This window comes from Elephantulus edwardii, unplaced genomic scaffold, assembly GCF_000299155.1.
Source record: "Elephantulus edwardii isolate Elephantulus edwardi_28Jun2011 unplaced genomic scaffold, EleEdw1.0 scaffold00030, whole genome shotgun sequence".
Lineage (NCBI taxonomy): Eukaryota > Metazoa > Chordata > Mammalia > Macroscelidea > Macroscelididae > Elephantulus > Elephantulus edwardii.
In genome coordinates, this window is record NW_006399780.1 from 19,167,057 (window position 1) to 19,187,025 (window position 19,969).

The 19,969-nt window shown below is 41.1% G+C and overlaps 1 pseudogene; it reads right to left on the reverse strand.

The window, feature by feature from the left end:
- Window positions 1–19,681, reverse strand: part of LOC102851364 — a 22,105-nt pseudogene extending 2,424 nt beyond the window's left edge.
- Between the last annotated feature and the right edge of the window lie 288 nt (window positions 19,682–19,969).

The window sequence follows — 19,969 nt, forward strand, 5'->3', positions numbered from 1 at the left end:
GGGGGGGGAGTGAGCTGGCAATCTGCTGCTTCCGAAAAGTCACAGCCTTGAAACGCCTGTGGGGCCATTCTGCTCTACAATACATGGGATTCTTGTTGTTTGTTGTTGTGCACCATCAAGTCAGAATTGACGCGTAGCTGAGGCTTCTGTGGCTTTTCAGAGACGATTAATCACACGAGAGGAGATTGTCCATCCTTCTTCCATGGAGCAGCTGTTGGTCTTAAACCGCGTGCCTTTGGGATTGCAGTGCAGCTGCCTGCCAGTAGGCCACCTGTACTCCCTATTGGATCACCATTGTTGTTGTTGTTAGGCGCCATCAAGTAGAGTATGACTCATAGTGACCCTGTGAACAAAAGATCTGAACCCTGTTCTATCCTACACCATCCTCACACACAAGAGCCCATTGCAGCAGTTTCAGTGTCAATCCACCTGTTTGAGGGTCTTCTTCTCCTTCACCAATCCCCCACCCGTCCAAGCAGCATCTCTTTCTCCAGGAAATAGCCCCTCCCAGCAACCCAAAGTATGTGAGGTGAAGCCTCATCACTGCTGCCTCCAAAGAGCACTCCAACTGCACTCTCTCCAAGGCATATCTGTTCATTCTCTTGGCTGTCCATGGAATGTTCAGTGCTTTTCTCTAACACCACAGTTCAAAGATGTCAATTCTTTTTTGTCATCCTTATTCATTGTCCAGCTCCCAGATGCATAGCAAGTAATCACAAAGATCATTGCCTGAATTAGACACACTTTAGTCCTCAAACTGACATCATTGCTCCTCAATAATTTGGAGAGGTCCCTAACTGCAGATCCAATGGGATCATTAGAAATAAAAAATGAAAAAAAAAAGAAGTAAAAAATGACACAATGCAACTAAACTGGTTATGGTGGTGGTGTAGACTGAGTGGAAATAAAAGTGTGCTTAATCAATTTAGGGATGTTTAATCAATTTACTTGTGAGAGTTCAGGGTAATCTGTGACCATTACCTAACTTCTAAACTAGCCTCCAGAAGTTGGTGACTCAAATTATCTAGGATTACTGGCAGAAGAATGATTCTGGATTATGTTTGGCAGTCTGAATTTTAGCTGTGCTTTTCCTCGGTGGCACTGTCTTCACCCCACAAGACTTGCTGTAATATGGTCTCCTTACCACCTCTAAAGGGAGCTCTGGTGTCCTGTTGTTGTTGTTGTGTGCCATCAAGCTGGAATCGACTCATAGAAGACCCTCCAGCTGGTTTTCAGAGGCAGTAAATCCACGGGAGGAGATGGCCCATTCTTCTCTCATGAATCAGCTGGTGGAGTCTATGTATCTTCAGAATTGCAGCACATCTCTTTACGACTAGACCATCACAGCTCCCTTCTGGTGGCCCAGTAGTAAGGAATTGTGCTGTCAACCCACAGGAATGTGGTTTGAACCCACTAGCTGCTCTGAGGGAGAAAGATGGACAATCAGGTCCTATATGATTTACTGCCTCTGAAAACCTGCAGGAAGGTCAGCCATGAGTCACTTGATGGTAAACCACCACCACCACCACCACCTTGAAGGGACAGGAACTGCTAATATTTATTTGAGTCAAATGGAATCAACACAAGTTGAAGGCTAGGATTTTGAAGTTCTGTCTTACATATTTTGGGCATGTGGCCAAGAGAGGCCGGCAGTTGGAGAAAGACATCATGCTCAGAAGGATGGAGGAGAGGAAGACCGGGGATGAGATGGATTGATGCAGTATCTGGGGCAATGGGGATTGACGTGTCAAAATTAGTGAGACTGACTCAGAATAGGGCCTGGTTCAGAGCTCCTGTACATAGGGTCACTATGGATCACAGGTGACTTGACGGCACATAACAACCACCACCACCACCACCACCACCAAGTACTTTCTGGAATATGTGCGTCAATTGAGTGGGACAATCCTAACTAGTAAATAAGCAAAATTTTAAAGACTTGGAAAATGTCAGTTTGGCTTGTAATTGATCCCAGTATAGGAACAGGAGATTTCTTGTGGTCTGTGAATTCCCAACATTTCCATATCAAACAACAGAACTTCCCTGAGGAGATTTAGAGCCTTTTATAGTGGTAGACAATATCTGGGTCTCTGCCTGCCCCCCAGGTCCTTGCTCCCAACTAAAATACTCTGCCTGTGTAGTTAGGAGCCTTCTTTTTGTCAATTAAACTATATTTTAAAAATTAATTTTTAACAGTGCCATCTAAAAGACAGAAGTCCATAATGATTAGGCCAGGTCTAGAAATGTGTGATTCTCAGGCACTGAAATTTTCAGCCCTCTACCTGAAGAACTGAAGAAAAAACTCTGCATCTGGTGAAGGTGACAAAATCAAGCTGCTTTATAGACCTGAGAAAACTTAAGTGAGAGGAGGATGTGGAAGGGGGGCAGGTTGGAATAAGCAGGCAGCTTGGGATGCTCCTTGGTACTGGCTCCTTGGCAACGGTTACTTAGCAACCCCCATTCACCTCTCTTGGCTGCTTTCTCCCTTTGCCCCCCTTCTCCTTCTATTTCCCTCCCTTAGCTGCTGCAAGGAGCTAGAGAGCTTGGAGCGAATGACAATTTGGAGAAACAGCCGCAGCCTGAAGATCTAAGAGGCTCTAAAGAAGATGGATAAGAAAATCGATGCATAATAAAAACTGCAGGCAAAGCCACCTTGATGGAGGGCGGGTGGTTCTCTCCTCCCTCCCTCGTTAGTCTCTCTGGGCTCAAGGCCTCTGCCTTAGCCCAGCATCCTCTTTCCTTCCATCTTCCTTTTACTGGTTTAAGGAAGGTTATTTGCCTTGAGGTGGAAAAGAAAAGCAAGAAACCCAGAGGAAAAGAAAATAAGGTGTATATGGAGTAGGTGAGGAGTACTAAGGTTAGAAAAGGGAGAATGATAAGGCTGGGATTATAAGAAAGAAGCAAAGATTAAAACACAAGCATGATTAAAAAGGTGCAATAAAGTAATGCACTTAATAAAAAAAACCCCCAACAACCCACAAAATCCAAAGAAGGCCAAACATATTACTCTTGAGTCAATTCTTAATCATAATGATAATCCTCTGGTCCTGAAGGACAAAGTAGAACTGCTCCTTATGGTCTCCATGGCTGTAAATTTTTATGGAAGCAGAGTGCCTTACCTTTCTTCTGGGGCCAGCTGATGGATTTGAACCACTGACCTTTTGGTTAGCCCTATTCAGTGCACTATGAAGGTGGAAGCTTGAAAGCACAACTAAAATGTGTTAAATAATCCTTTCTGGAGGACATTAAACAACAAAGTAAGAACAGTGCTTTTTGGAAGACTGGGTTGGAGTATGGCTTGGTTAAGAAAGATAATGACTAGGCAATCATCTAACAGTGATGCTTGATAGAGATGTAACAAGTATTATTTACTTTCTTAGACACTGGGAATGAAGAAAAAACATTTTAGAAGTCCTTGTTAGCCTGAGAGGTTTTAGAACAATTTTGTGATTATTAATGGTTTTGACTCTTAGTGTTCATATCTACATAAATCAGGAAGTCTTTTCTGATAGCAATCATCTCTTCATTCCTTAGTGTTCACTGAGCACCAGTTTTTTGTACCAGACATGTTGAAATAGGTTCTAGGACTATTTGTGATACAGGGTTTAAATTGTTTTTGTTGTGTACCACAGAGTCGGAACTGACCCATAGCTGACCTTCTGGCAGATTTTCAGGGGCAGTTAATACCATGGGAGGAGATTGCCCATTCTTCTCCCCAGGAGCAGCTGGTGGCCTTGAACCCTGGACCTTTTTTTTTTTGTGAGAAAAATTTATGTTTAGAATTAGCCCACTGGACTCAGTTTAGATTATCCCAATTTTGTTGGCAACATCCAAAGCATCATAATCAGGAGCAAGTTGAACATAGGCCTTCTTCTCTCCATCAGGCCTACTCAAAGTGTTGACCTTAGCCACATCAATGTCATAGAGCTTCTTTACAGCTTGTTTAATTTGGTGCTTGTTGGCCTTGACATCCGCAACGAACACAAGTGTGTTGTTATCTTCTATCTTCTTCATAGCTGACTCAGTGGTCAGGGGAAATTTGATGATGGCATAGTGGTCAAGCTTGTTTCTCCTGGGGGTGTTCTTCCGGGGGTATTTGGGCTGCCTTCAGAGTCTCAGCGTCTTAGGCCGCCGGAACGTGGGTGACGTGCGGATCTTCTTCTTTTTTTTTTTGGCTGTGGATGCCCTTCAGGACTGCCTTCTTGGCCTTTAATGCCTTTGCTTTGGCTTCAGTTTTGGGAGGGGCAGGGGCTTCCTTCTTAGGGCACCATCTTCATAGAAAGCTGAACCCTGGACCTTTGGAATGCAGTTCAACTTCTTGTCACTAGGCCACCAGTTTAAGTATGGAATAGAAATTTAGTGGGAAGTAGAGTCAACACTCTTGGCACCAGTAGCCAGGAAATTAAAAGATGTATTGTGATGGGAAAGTCTGATGTTAGGGACCTTTCCAAAGTTCGGAAGAGCAATGGTGTCTCTGGAGACTAGGGTGTGCTAACACAGGCCATGGCCTTTGCAGACACTTGTTATGCATCAGAGAATTGGACAATGACTAAGGAGGATGGAAGGAGAATTGACACCTTTAAGCTGTGGTGCTGGAGAAGAGTACTGAGGGTACCATGGACTGCTAGGAAAACAAACAGAATTATCCTGGAAAGAGTTAAACCGGGCGGCTCCTTGGGGTCAGGGATTCCGGGGCTTCGTCTGACATACTTTGGACATGTTGTAAGGAGGGACCGTTCCTTGGAGAAGGACATCATGCTTGGGAAGGTGGAGGGACAGCGCAGGAGGGGAAGACCCTCTATGAGGTGGATTGATTCAGTGACTGGGGTAATTGGGATGGGTGTGTCAGAGACAGTGCGATTGGCACAGGACAGAGCAGAGTTTAGGGCTGTTGTACATAGGGTCGCTGTGAGTCACAAGCGACTCGACGGCACATCACAACAACAATAAGAGGACTCAAATGAGAGCAGAGACATGAAAGTACTCTGAAAATTGTAAAATATGTCACAATTGTAAGGGTACTGATGCGGGTATTTATTCTGTGGCTTTAAGACCTGTCCTCCAGCAGAGGGCAGAAGGGATCCTAGGGGTGGAATTTGTTCAATCTCGACCAGGCCTCTTTGGAACAATGATCTGTTCTTGGCAGCCTCTCTCTAAGTGGTGAAGGATTGAGATTGGAGCCGAATGCTTCTCCTTACCGGGCTCAGACTGAAGTTTTATTTGCTGTGATCTCCTTTTTATTTTCTCTCAGAGAAGGGATATACTCCTTTGTAAACTATCTCTCCTATCATTTAAAGCATTTAGAAGTTCATTCATTTCATGGATGCCTTCCGGGATTGATGGTGTTGTCAGGTGTCATCAAGTTGACTATGACGCAAAGCAACCCTGTGAACAACAGATCTGAACCCTGCCCTGCCCTGTACCATCATCATTGCGTTGTAACGGAGTCCATTGTTAGAGACACTGTGTCAATCCATTTGTTGAGGGACTTCCTCTCTGACTCTCCACCTTTCCTAGCAAGGCAACTTTTTCCGAGAAACTGGCCCTTCTTGACATTTAGAGAAGAGCTAAAAGCTAGATATCCTTGTAAGTAGATTTGGAACTTCCCTATCTCCACCCTTGCCCTTTCCTCACTCCATTTTCAAACCCTACCCTTTAGTCTCATCTTGACCTTTGCCCTCAATTACACGGACTTCTCATTTCTAAATATATCAGCTACAGTCTCCTGAATTTTATTCTATTTTGATTAATTTCTTTTTCATTTATCTGTATCTTTGTGACTATATTATGAGACCTTAAAGTGCAAGAATCCTATCTCTGTAATTTTTCTTTGGTTAAAATCCAGCTCATATGTGGAGATAGAAAATGACTAAAAACTTAATGATTGTACCCTCATGTCCTATTGCCTCTTATATCAAATTTACATCCCACATTTCCACCTTCAAGATCTTCTACCAATCACTGACCACTACCTCCTACACCAGGTTGTCTACTCCATTTTTAAAAAAATTTTTTTTCTTTCCAAGATCCATTTGAAACCTGCAGTAATATGTCCCCTCCATTTTTATAACTTTTAGACTCATTTCTTGCTTTGTTCTGAGCATAAAACACTAAAAAATTATTGACAGGAAGGAGGAACTTGGAGTTTAAAAAGGAGTCAGGCTACACAACCAGAGACTGAGAAATAAATACAAAGGAATAATATAAATTAGGTACCAGATTGTTTTTGTTATGTTCCATTGAGTCAGAACCCATAACTGCCCCTCTTCTGGATTTTCAGAGGTTGTAAATCACCCAGGAGGTTTGCCTATTTTTCTCCTGCAGAACAGCTGGTCAGTCTGAACCACACACCTTTAGATTGGCAGCGCCACTTCTTACCTTTAGGTTACCAGATAAGGTAAGAGCACTTACTATAAAAAAAGAAACTGAAAATTTGGCTTATTTAGGGAAATTTTCCTAAAAGAGAAAAAAATTGAGTATGACCTGAAGGAAAGGAGGAGTTAAACTAGATCAAAGAGAATAAAAGAAGGATGCACCAGACAGCCATGTGTGAAGACTTGATGATAAGTTGCTGTTGTTGTTGTTGTGTACTCTGAAGTTGGAACTGACCCCTAGCTGACCCTCCAGCAGGTTTTCAGAGGCAGTCAATTGCATGGGAGGCGTTTGCCTGTCTTTCTTCTGCAGAGCAACTGGTGGATTCAAATAATGTATCTTTGCATCAGCAGCAGCTCCATTCCTTACCACCAAGCCAGCATGATAATAGATAGAGAGAAGGAAGAAGTAGAAGCCTGTTTACTTTGCTTCAAGCAGAGTCAGTGTTGTGGAATTACAGAATGAAGCTTGGTTAAGGTCAAGATTGTGTTTAATATTGTGGGATGAAGAATAGCTAGATGGGAAACAAGGCTCTTAGAGAGTTTTATCTGTTGTCTTGATTCTGACCAGAGACCTGGTCAGTGACCTGGCTGGGGTGTGGGGAGAGGAAGAGAAGTAGAGGCCTGAAGGGTAGAGGAAGAGGTGAAGATACAGGGAACGCATTGTTTCCCTAGAGCTTGCATCACAGATTTCTTCCTCTTGAACAAAACCCTCTGTTTTCAGCTCCTGCTGACTCATATCTCCCTTTCCCCCCTTCTCCCTTACTGGAGCTCGCTCAGCACTGGTGGAAAATTGCTACTGCTTCTGTTCCTCATGAGTGGAGAGAACAATACCATTGGACCAGGATTCCTTAGTTTTAACATTTTGGGCTTTATTTGTATGTTATTAAGACCCTGGATTTAAAGAAAAATGGAAAGAATCTTTAATTGCTTCTCTTTCTTCCAGGTTTAATGACTCAGGGTTTATTTCACATAGAATGGGGTGATGTGAGATAAACTTACTCCTTACATTCCTTTGGCCACTTTATTCTCAGTTCATAGTTCTTAATAATTTTTATTATATTTGTGAGGTGCTTGAGTGGTGAAGGTTAATGTTGAGAAGGAGAATAGAGCCATTGGAGGGCTGTTGAGATCCCAAACTCTAATGGCCCAGAAAGTTTAAGCACACCAGAAAAGATTATTAAGATGATATTGAGTAAGGAGGATGGCAAAAGTAAACCCTCCAGATTTAGGGTTCTGGAATGGATATTGTCTGGGTGACCATGGGAGACAGTAGAGAATGGGAAGCTTTCTAGAGAAGGAAGTTGGAATATAACAAATGTAGTAATAAAAAGAGAGCTAAGTGATAATATTTTGAAGAACAAAGAGGGAGAGAAAGCCAGCTGTGATTGTACGGGTTACTGCTTCTTCCTCCATTCCAGTCATCAGATTCTGTACAAACTAGCTGAAGCTAGACATTTCTCTCAAGGAGATTATCCTATTGAATATACTTTTTTCGACAAAACCAAACTGAAATGAAGAAAATGAATATTTATTGAGCACTTATTATGTGCTAGCCAATGGTCTATTCTTTCCATATGCTTTTTCATTAACTTAAATCACCATAAAAACCTGTAAACCAGGCTCAGAATTTTAAGGTCTCACCTAACAACTGTGGGAGCCAGAGGGCAACTCACTTTTCCTGACTTTAGAACTTTTATTCTGGCATGATATGATGTTATATTTTAATACAAGTTTTATTTTTTGTTGGTTTGCTTATAAAGCTCGTACACTTTATTTTTTACACTATCCTTTATTCATATTGTGTTTTATACAATCATTCCACTCACTATGTTTTATAAAATTAATCACCATTGAACTATGGCCACCATTACCCTGTCTTTCCAGATCCCTGCTGGATCTTTCTTATTTCCTTTACTGCCCCTCCCTCCACCCACCACATTGTGTTACCTTATGATTTCCCCCACACCCATCCTCACCCCTCTGTTCCCCCTTCCCGCTCTGGGATCATAATACACATTTACTAGTTATCTTTATATTTCTATAGTAATGGTCTTATGCAGCATTTGTCCTTATGAGACCGAGTAAGTTCACTCCGTATATTGCTCTCCAATCCCTCCCAAGTTATGTAGTATTTTTTTAATCTTGCTCCTGAGTGCTGTGTAGTGTTCCATCATGTGAATGTACCATAATTTCCCAATACATTAGATTGTGGTGGGACATTTGGGCTGTTTCCAAGTTCTTGCAATGGTGAATAACGCTGATATAAACATTGATGTACAAATCTCTGTTTGGGTCTCAGTTCTAATTTTTTCAGGGTATACTCCTGGCAGTGGAATAGCTGGGTCCTGTGGAATTTCCATGTTCATCTTTTTGAGGAAATGCCAAACTGCCTTCCAGAGTAGTTGTATCATTTTACAATCCCACCTACTGTATGTGAGTTTCTATTTCTCTGTATCCTCTCCAATACTTATGGCTTGCTGTCTTGTTAAACACTGCCACTGTCACTGGGGTGAGATAGTATCTCACTGATTCAATAATGCTATATTTTCATTTCAGATATTTGCTTCTTCAACTAGCTAACATAGTGGCTTTGTCCATGTGCACAATCATGTGTAAGTCACTGTGCTTAATGGTGTAGGTGATGAAAAGAATAAGACAGAGTTCCTATGCTCTAGGTAGTTACAGGTATTTGGGGAGCTAAATATATGAGGTATAAAAGCTAGGAATAGTGTAATAAGACAATGCCCAATGAGTGATACTGAAAAGTAAGAACTATTGTAATTCTGGGAAAGGAGGGAAAATGATGATGAGATGGATAGGGAAGACTTCATGAAAGTAGTTGGACTTTAAGAATACTTTTAAGACAAGATAGAGATGCAGATATTTTGCATGGATTGTATTGCACAAGATCAAAGAGATAGGAGGAAAAAAAGACATGTTTTAAGAACATTGGGCATCTTCCTATGAGCTTCTTAAGGTCAAGGATGACAGTTTTTCAGAATGTCAATATGTATTTGATAGATCTTCAATGCATATACACTGAATGAGTGAATACCCAATTCATTTATACAGCAGAAAGAGTTGACAGAGGAACATTGAGAGATGACAGAACTGTAAGCTCTGTTCTATAAACAGAGGGAATGAAGTACCACAAAGAAAACATTTAAATGAGATTATTTTTTAAATGGTGAGCAGATAACTTGTAGATGAGAGGGAGTTTAGTTAAGATGGAAAGAAACAAGTTTAGATAAGAGATGCTAAAAGTCTAAATTAGGATGGTGGCAATAAGGATAGGGATGCAAGGATGGAAGTACAAAATAAAGAAGGTATCATGAACAGAACTTGATCACTAATGGACTTTGATGGGCTAGTAGTAGTGAGATGGATAAGATGTAAAAAGGGCAGAAAATAGAGAGTCCACGATGAAGAGGAAGCTGGTTTTGGAGGAAACATTAACTACTTTTTTTAAAAAAAATATTAGCTTGATCTGAAGTACTGGAAGAACTCTTACCAGGAAAGTTTGTTATGTATTAGAAATAGAAGATTAGCGAGAATGTGTTTAATGATGGAAAGACAGAGACAGGACTCACTCAAAAGTTAGAATTGAAGCTATAGAAATAGAGGAGATGATTGAACAAAAAAGTACTGGGAGTCAAAAGGAGGCAGCTGAAGATACCTCTGTGAAAGAGAATAAATGAGTAGTTAAGACTACTTATAATCTCTTCTAGTGTTGTTATCAGCTCTTGTATTTTTTCATAAGAAGCAAGGTTAAATAACTTTCTAGAAGCATTAAGAGATTTTATACTTGGACTTTTGTAAGTCTTATCCACTGAAGTCAAGATCTTAACTAGCACCTTATTCCATTCTCATGGAAAATTTTAAACTCTGGCTGGAAAAGACAGAGACTGTCACAGATATAGATGTGTTTGTTTTCTCAATTTAAAACTCCCTAAAAAAGGTAAATGCTTGGGTAATTCTGCTCAGGCTAGCTTAAAGTGCTAATGCTTTGATGTATACTTGTTTTCACCCTTTTATGAAAGATTAAGAACCTAAGTCTGGGAAGTGGGTGGGTGGGGTGGACAGTGATTTGCTCTGAGCCCCAGACGCTTCACCTGACTTTTTCACAACTCCCCACCCCTTTTCCTTTTTATCCAGAGATCTCAAAGCTCTGACCAAGCCTTGATCCTCCCTGCCCCCCCTGAGTCATCTTCTGCTTCCATTTTCCCAGATGGGAGTGGGAGGGCCATGGAATACCATTTTTGGCAATGAGTGCTTGGTGAGTTGGGGTGGAGGTGAGGAGGAGACCACGTATCCCACCCCAATCGTGATGTACGGTGAGAGGAAGTCACCAGATGGCTCTAGCTAGTTCAGTTTTAGTTTGTTCTTTTGAGGTTGTTTTATGACTGAAGAGACTCGGATAAAGAGTCTGAGCTGGAGAAATTGAAGAACAAACAAAGCCATAAAAGATACTGATAAAATTTCTCCTAGCTCAGAAGAGTCTTTGGAGCCTCTCTCAAGGATCTCAGAGTAATCTGGATAGGCTAATTAAGTCTCACAGCCCCCATTGGGGGCCAGGGCAAGACCAAGGTTAGGAGAAAGGAACATTGAGAGAGATTTCTTTTGTCTCTCAATGGGGTCCAAGTATTCAAACATCCAATTTGGAGTTAAGAATGAAGGAAGGAAGATGGAGTGACGGGAAATACTGATATTTTATAAGATGTCTTATTGCCAAAGGCTATCTGAGATTATGGAGGAACGATAGATAGTGAGTACCCTAAATTGGATACCTTTAAGAATTGAGGGTATGCAGTTCGAATCCACCAGATGCTCTGCTGGTGAAGGAGGGGCAATCTCTTCCTGTACCAGTCAGATCAGATTAGATAGTACACAATAAGAAAAAAAAGAATGGAGGGTAACTGAGTGGAAGTGGGAGGCTGTTAGAACATGAAAATAGTGGATCTGTAACTTTTCACATGAAAGTGTGAAAAGTAGGTCTGGGTGGAAATTAAGACACATAGACTATGAGGGAACGCTGGTGGTTTAGTGGTAAGAAGTTGCACTGCCAACCCAAAGGTACTTGGTTAGAAACTACCAGCTGCTCCATGAAAGAAAGATGAAAAATCTTGTCCCATTCAATTTGCTGCCTCTGAAAACCCACTGGAGGATCAGCTATGAGTTGGTTCCTATTTGACAGTATATACCTATACTCTAGAGGGAGAGAGGTTCTGAATTGAGGCTTTGTGAAGATAAAGGCCCTGTATTTGGGGTACCACTCGAACAGAAGTTCTAGATAAGGATTACTATGGAGAAAAAGGGAGGCAGGACCAGAGTGATGGTGAGACTGGAGGTGGGATTTAGGAAGAACTCTGCATAGAAGAGGTGTGATGATCTGGAAGGGACCCTCAGCCTAGGTGAGCAGTTAGAAAGCACAGGGCAATGTTCTTTTCGTAAACTACCTCTCTCTGTTCTTTGTTTTAAATAAATGAGTGGATTGGCCACAAAGAAGATCATGGAATGGAAAGAGTTGTTGTGGGTGAGGGGTAGGAAGAGAGACTACCTGTTTCCATGGTGACAGCTGAGATCTTTTATAGTCTTTTGATTTCTAGCTGTAAGGGAAACAGCTATTTTTCCATCTTATCAAAAAGAACCCAGATCTAGGGAAGAGGGCTGGGAATTGGTGATGGTAAAGGACTCTGGGGAATAGTTTCTAGGTTCCAAGACTAATTATCTTTTTTGATATCACTTAGGTACATTCAAGAAGTTCACGCTCAGAAAGAAGCCACAAAATTAACTATTCTTGGGGCACTTTGGGGTTTCAGGCAATGCCTTAAGTAGCATCATCATCTTGCTCTACGTATAGATAGATAAACGGGCTGCCTTTTATCTAAACCCAGAATGTAATTTTGGGTACTTGTGGTCCTTAAATTTTCCTTGCAGCAGCTATGTGTGTGTGTGTGTGTGTGTGTGTGTGTGTGTGTGTGTGTGTGTGTGAGAGAGAGAGAGAGAGAGAGAGAGAGAGAGAGAGAGAGAGAGAGAACCCTTGATCCAGAAATTACTCACAGTTAACTCTCTAGAGGGTTTTCAGAGTCTGTAAATCATATGAGACGAGAGTGCCTATTTTCTCCCTTGGAACAGCTGGTGGATTTGAACTGCTTGTCTTTGCATTGGCAGTGCAACTCCTTACCTACTGGCCATCAGAAGAGCTTATTTCTTATGTCACCAAATCTCTTCAGAAATTCTCAACACAGTCTTCTTGCTGTTAGGCACAGGGGATTAAATCAGAGAAGAAGTTGATGCTGATGGATGGGTAAGAGAACCCAGCAAAGAAGTTGTTTTTGCTGTGGCCCAGGTGTCATTTGTGAGACTTGTGCATTGTCAATACTGGCTGTACAATTCTATCCACTTTTCCTGTGAGAGCAAAATGAATGACTCACCAAAAGACACATAGCACATAAAGGATTCCAGCTTGCTTCCTGTTCTAGAGTACCCTGACTTTTGCCCCAGCCATACCCTCTTTGTAATCGACTGTGAGTTGAGGTGGGTGCCCAGATGCCCAGAAGAATGAGATCATGTCTTATGCACAGTAGCTTCTATGTGCTCCCCAAATTCCTTCCACCTGCCTGACTTGTCTAGTGACTTCAGAATAAAGGAGCTGCCAAAGCTGGCTCCTCTATCCTAGGAGATTTGCTATGGGATATTTGCTGTGTAAATATCTGTCTCCTGCTTGTCTGTCTGTGATAATTTCTTTTTTTTCTTTCTCCCTTGGCCACCTTATTCTTAGTACATAACATTGTCCCCAATTTATGGGATCACTGAGAAAATAATCCCCTACCTCCTCCAGTCAGAGGTACCAACTGCTAGTGGCTCTTGTACAGAAATGTCTCTACATCCTTCTTTTCCCTTGTGACACTGCTTCCATTCTGGTTCCATGGTGTCCTGAAAAACTCCTCCAATTCACTAAGATTGTGTCTTTTCCGACTCACAGGAAATCTCCATCAGATGTCCAAGTCTGTAAAACATGACACGAGGAGACTGCTTGTCTTTCTTCTGAGGAACTGTTGGAGTTGAACCACAGGAGGGGCACAACCTTTGGGTTAGCAGTGTCACTTTCTACAGACCATGCCACCTGAGCTCCCTAGTGTCCTGGTAGCTCCTGATTCTATTGTTTCTGTGTTACTCCAATGCCTACTTTATCCTCCTCTTACATATCACTGCTCTTGTGCCTTTTGCCATATTTCCTTAGCTCTTTTTTCCTTTTTCTATTTCCTCTCAGCTTCTCCCTACAATTTCCCTCAGTCTTTCCTTTCTTCTTCCCTTTCTCCTTCATTCATTAAACACTTAGTGGGCATTTATTCAATTCTAGGCTCTCTGTTTAGTTTTAGGGAGCCCTGGTGGCCTGCCTTGTCTATAGGAAGTTGTGCTAGTAATCCCAGAGCCACACCTCCTTGGCAGTTTGAATCCACCAGTGGGTCCATGAGTGTAGGATGGGAAATCTTCTTCTGCACAATTTACCTCAGAAACCCAATGGAGGGTCAACTATGACTTGGTAGACATTGAATTTTTATTAAATGTTTGGTTATGGGTTGCATCAGTGAACAACCACAGCCTCTCAATTTTTCAAGGAAATTGAGTCTGGTAAAGGAAACATAGGACTAAGCAACTTTAATACACTGTGGTAAGGAAAGAAGCTTTTTGGTCTCTTTTTCGAAAGTCTTCTTATAGCTCTGACAAGTTGGATTGACTCATATTCCTTTAATAATGAATCCCAATGTTTCACAATTTCTAAAGGTGGCAAGTTCTTTTCATTGTCTAGCAGTCATTACTCTTGCACTTAAGACCACGTCCTGGGCTTCTGTTTTCTTTTTTTAAATTTTATTGAGATTTTAATGAAAATTTATAGAGAACTTGGATTTCCATTCATTCATTGTTGCTCATTTTCCTCCCTGCCCAGCCCCACAGTTCGCTTTTCTCTTTGGAAAAAAAATAGTTTATTGTTGTACAATTACCCACTCCCACACCAGTCCACATTACTATGCAGCTCTTATTCTGGACTGTTGTCATGCAAATAATACCTAATCACATATTCCTTTTAAGCAGTTCTTTCCCTCATCTGTTTCAATTCATTGTACATTATTTATCCTTTCTTTTCTTAGTTTCCCCTCAACCCTGATGTCTGTCCTGTTTTATAACAGTGGCATTATGCAGTATTTGTCCTTTTGTGACTGAGATATGTCACTCAGCGTGTCCTCCAGGGTCACCCATTTTGTATAATATTTCATGAGTTCCTTGTTTTTCGGTGCTTCATAATATTCCATTGTGTGAATATACCACAGCTTCTCTATCCATTTGTTTGTTTTTGGGCACTTGGGTTGTTTCTAACTCTTTGCTAATGTGAACAAAGCCACAATAAACATGGGTGTGCGTATATATGCTTGGGTGGTGGTTATGGTTTCTTTAGGGTATATTCCGATTTGTGGAATTGCTGGTTCAAATGGTATTTCTATTTGCAACTTTTTGAGAAAGTGCCGTACTGCCTTCCATAGTGATTGCTCCATTTTACACTCCCACCAACAGTGAATAAGGGTTCCCGTTTCTCCACAACCTTGCCAATATTTGTTGTTTGCTGCTATGTTGAATTTTGCTATTGTTACTGGGGTGAGATGATACCTCATAGTTGTTTTGATTTGTATCTCTTTTAGAGCTAGGGATTTTGAACATTTCTTCGTGTGTTTGTTGGCCATTTGAATATCTTTGGTGAAGTGTCTGTTCATATCTCGCGCCCATTTTGCGATTGGGTTGTTTACCTTTATCTTGTTGTGGTGCTCCAGTATTCTATAAATTCTAGATATAAGTCCCTTATCAGACATGTAATTTCTTTAGTTTTTACCCTGTTGGAGAAGTTTTCTGATGTGCATAGGGATTTGATTCTTAGAAGGTCCCATTCATCTATTTTATCCTCTCTTGATTGTAGGTTTTTCAGGATGCTTGGAAGACTGTTCATATTGTGGATTAGGGCTTCTGGAGTTCTTCCAAGCTTTTCTCTAATGAAGTTTATAGTCCTTGGTTTTAGTCCTAGGTCCTTGATGGGCTTCTGTTTTCTAACTTACATCCACCATGGACTGAATTGTTTTGTCCCAGATATGTGCCAGTTTGGATGGACTGTGATTCCCTGTGATTTGGCAGTTATGTAATGATGTAATGTGGAAGTTATGTAATGGTGGAATTATCCATTATGATATGATCCAATGTGACTAGCCAATCAGTTGTAAGGGAATTAGAGTGGGATACAATGCCCTTCTTTGAGTCAAAACTCTGATGTAAAGGGAGTTTTCCCTGGGGATCATGGCCTGTGTCATCTGTTATCTTCCAGGAGGTAAAGAGGGATAGAGGTGAACAGAGGATGATAGACCTTAGTACCACCAAAAATGAAGAACTGGGAGAGGATTACATCCTTTGGACCCAGGATCCCTGCCCTGAAAACATCCTAGAACAAGAGGAAGATCGACATCAAAACACATGAACTTCTCCCAGAGATGCTGAAAGGATCATCCCTAGAGCCAACAGAGAAAGCCTTCTTCTAGACTTGATTTCCTGAAGTTGAATTTTAGCCTCCTAAATTGAAAAAGAATAAATTTATGTTTGTTAAGGTCATAAATTTTTGGTATTCCTGTTATAGCAGCACTATATAACTAAGATATGTAAGTATATATTTTAAATGAGCATAATAATATCTATTCTCCTTATTTAGATTACACAACTTTTGCAGAATGCGAAGAAGACTTGAAGAATTTACCACAGAAAATAAAGACTACAGATGTCAATGTGGATTGTATCTCCATATCAAGAAGATAAAAATCTTCACCACTGGGGAAAATAACCCATCCTTTTGGGAACGGTGAAGAGTCAGAGAAAGAGAAGACGACACTTAACAACATTGATTGACAGAATGACTTTAATAATGGGCTCAAGCATATTAGAGATAGTGAAGATGGTACAGGGTAGGAAAGGTTCCAATTTGTTGTTCATAGCATTGCTATGAGTCTTAATTGACTTAATGGCACCCAAAAACAACAACAAACATTATCCTTATATTTTGGGATCTTTGTAAAGATGGGTTGAAATAATGAGTGTTAACTCCTCTGAAAACTCTATCAATGTTAGGTAATAATTTCTTCTCAGTAGTAATGGAGGAGATCTTTTTATATTTTTCTAATTGGAACAGCTCAGAGGACACTTTTAAATAATTCTGAGTTGCATCAACTTTTAGTCACTTTTCTATTGACTCATTAGTTGTAGGAGGAAATTTTTTTATCTTTACAGCCAGTGAGATCCATGCCCCTTTTAAAAAGTTTCCTTGAAAAAAACTTGAAAAGTTTACTCAATAATTGCATTTATAGATGTTAGGATAGATCTCTAAAAGGAGGATTTAACTACCTACACATGATAACACAGGCAAGATGAAAAATCCACCTCAATCACAATGTAATTTCTTTGCACATCAATGAGCATGAGAACTGTCAGGATGACATTAGGTGGAGTCTGAGGATTACATGGGAGAGCAGTAGTGATGCTTGATCCTAGATAATGGATTTCCAAGTGAATTTAGAGTCTGACTAGGCTGCCCTGAGTCAGAAAATAGCATCAAGCCCTGCTCCTATTAATGACTTAAGAGTGGCTGGCTGGATTCACCCCATTACCTACAGGGGTGGAGGCAGAGAGCAGGGACTAGAGATGCTCAGGGGTAGAGAACTTTTCTGGATCCTGGGATGGGATGCCAGCCTTTTCCCAGCTCGTTGGAATCTTTGCTTGTCTGAGCTAACCCTGATGGATGGGTTGCAATGGGGTATCACTATGGTGCTTCCCCATTTGATGGATTAGCATAACGGGTTTTAGGATGACTGCCTGACTTTCCAGAATTTATTTCTTTTCCCCCCCTCTCTCTGTCTTTAGGTTGATCAAAGCAAATGCTTTTGGGCTTCCTAAACTTCCTTCTCAATCCATCATACACATGTCAGGAATTCTCTCAGTGTCTTATTTGAGGCACAACCTTTATTTTAAAACAAGATGTCACCACCACCCATCTGTCAGTTTGTTTTACTGTGTTGGCTTAAAGGTTGCCATGATGCTGGAGGCTATGCCACTGATATTTCAAACACTGCACTTGTGGACAGAGTTTAGAAGACCTTTCAAACTAAGACAGACCAGGAAGAAACAACAAATGATGTTCTGAAAATCAGTGACCCTATGGATCATAAGAGAATACTGTCTGATAAAGTACTGGAAGATGAGCCTTGTAGGTTGGAAGACACTGAGAATTCACAGCAGCTACGGCAATGAACTTGAGTATATGAGCAATCATAAAGATGGTGTAAAACCGGACAACCTTTCTTTCTGTCATAGGTGTTGGTGCTATGACTCGGGGCTGACTCAGTGACTGCAACAACATTTCATCACAACCTGAATCTAGTGGAATTTTTTTCTTTACATTGCAGAGGTATTCTATCTCTAACTCAAACATAGACATTCTCTTTTTTGTCTGTATCTTCTATGTCTCTAACACTAGACAAACACTTCCAGTGGACACTGCCCAGTTTTTTTGCCTCCTGAGGTATTTCCAATTCTGTTGGATGGCAAGTAGTTTTCATTTTCTACTAGTTCAGCTCATCCCTTTTCTCCCTAATGCCCTTGGGGAGACAGAAAACATTGGTATGTTCCCAAGGACTCTTGAGTGTGGACTCTTAAGAGCTTTCCTTCCCCCATTTCTTTCATCTGCAGGCTGCTGAGTGAGGAGATGCATGCAAGACACCTGCTCCTAATGACTCAAGATGAGCAAGTTGAACTCAAAATCACAACAGAAACTGATCTGTAACATGGTGTTTTTTCTCTCAAATCCTTAAGAACACAAGCAACCTACCTAATGGTAGAAGAGTGAAACAGAGTGGAAGGTTTTTGGTGTGTTGTTGTTGTTTCAATTTTAATGAAAGTTTACAGAGATTTTGGATTTCCATTCATTCACTGTTGCACTTTTCTCCCTGCCCAAACTCCCCTCCAGTTCATTCTTCTCTTTGAAAAGTAAAAGGAAAATTCTTTCGTTGTTATACAATTCCTTCCCCCAAGTCCACTCTGGAATTTTTATTTTTACTTTCATTTATTGCTATCAAGTCAGAACCAACTCATAGCTGACCATCAATTGGGTTAGTTTCTTAAAACTACCCCCCCCATTGGGTTTTTGAAGCTGTAAATCACATGGAAAGAGATTGCGCATCTTTTTTTTTACCTTAGTAGGTTCAGCACCTGCTTGGCCTGTAGTAACCTTCGATTTTAGTCCTGTTTAGATATTAGCACCATCTTCCTATAGGTTCTGCTTCCATTATGATTTGTCTCCACTTCTTGAAGTATCATTCTTATCGTAGAGGTTCTATTTCTTTTTTTCTGTTAAATCTCAGCACTCAGGACCCTTCTCTAAATGCTACCAGAGTTCCTTACTATCACTTCAAACTAAAAACCCCTTAAATTCATTGCTGTCATTCTGAAACTAACTCATAGCTGATCCCCTACAAGTTCCTGAGGCTGTAAATAACATTGAAGAAGGCTGCCATCTTTCTCCTCTCAGAGCTGGACTAGATGGGCCAGAGAGGCCTTTGGGTTGGCAGTGTAATTCTCTATGGGCTAGGCCACCAGAGCTCCCCTACTATCACTTCAGAGCTTGTTATTGTTAGATATGCAGAATCTCAGGCTCCACCCAGGCCTATTGAACAAGGACATGCATTTTAACAAGATCCCCAGGTTATTCACATGCACATTAAAATTTGAGGAGCCCTGCTGTAGGAGGGGTGATAAATAATTTATATTGCATATGTGCATAAGTAAAAGCTATCTAAATAACACTTCTAGACTAGATTCAAACGGTGGATGTTTATGAGGCGGGGAAGAGAATATTTTGTGTCCTTTGGTTTTATGAGCCTCAACCAGAATTTTCCTAGGGAGCTCTGGTGGCCTAATGATAAGAAGCTGCACTGGAGTCCCAATGGCATGTGGTTTGAATCCACCATTTGCTCTGTGGGAGAAGGATGGGCAATTGCCTCCTCTGCCATTAACTGCCCCTGAAAACCTGCTGGAGGGTAAATTATGAATCAATCTTGAGTTGGCAGCAAACAACAACCAGAATTTCTTAGGTGAGGAAAATGTTACTCACATTTGGTCGGTGGCTCGAACCTATTCAGTGTCACAATAGTGGCCTGGTGATAAGCTTCTGTAAGGATTAAAGCCAAGAAAATGCCAGGCAGACGTTCTGCTCTGGAGTACATGGTTTCTCCATGTGATTCCATGGCAATGGCACCAAAATCACCTAGAAATCTGGGAACTGACTCTTGTAAGCTGAACGAGTATAGGAGTTAGAGTTGTTGAGGGAGAAGACCTGGGGCTTACTTAATGAGAATCTCGCTAACAGTCTCTTTAGGTCCCTGTTAGGGAAAACAGGAACGTTTCCCAAGATTCACTTGGTGGTTTGTTTCAAGCACTTGTCCCCAAGACATTTGTCACCAAAGTCCTAGAGAAAACAGACCTCCAGCCCTCAAAATAATCTCTGGTTTCTG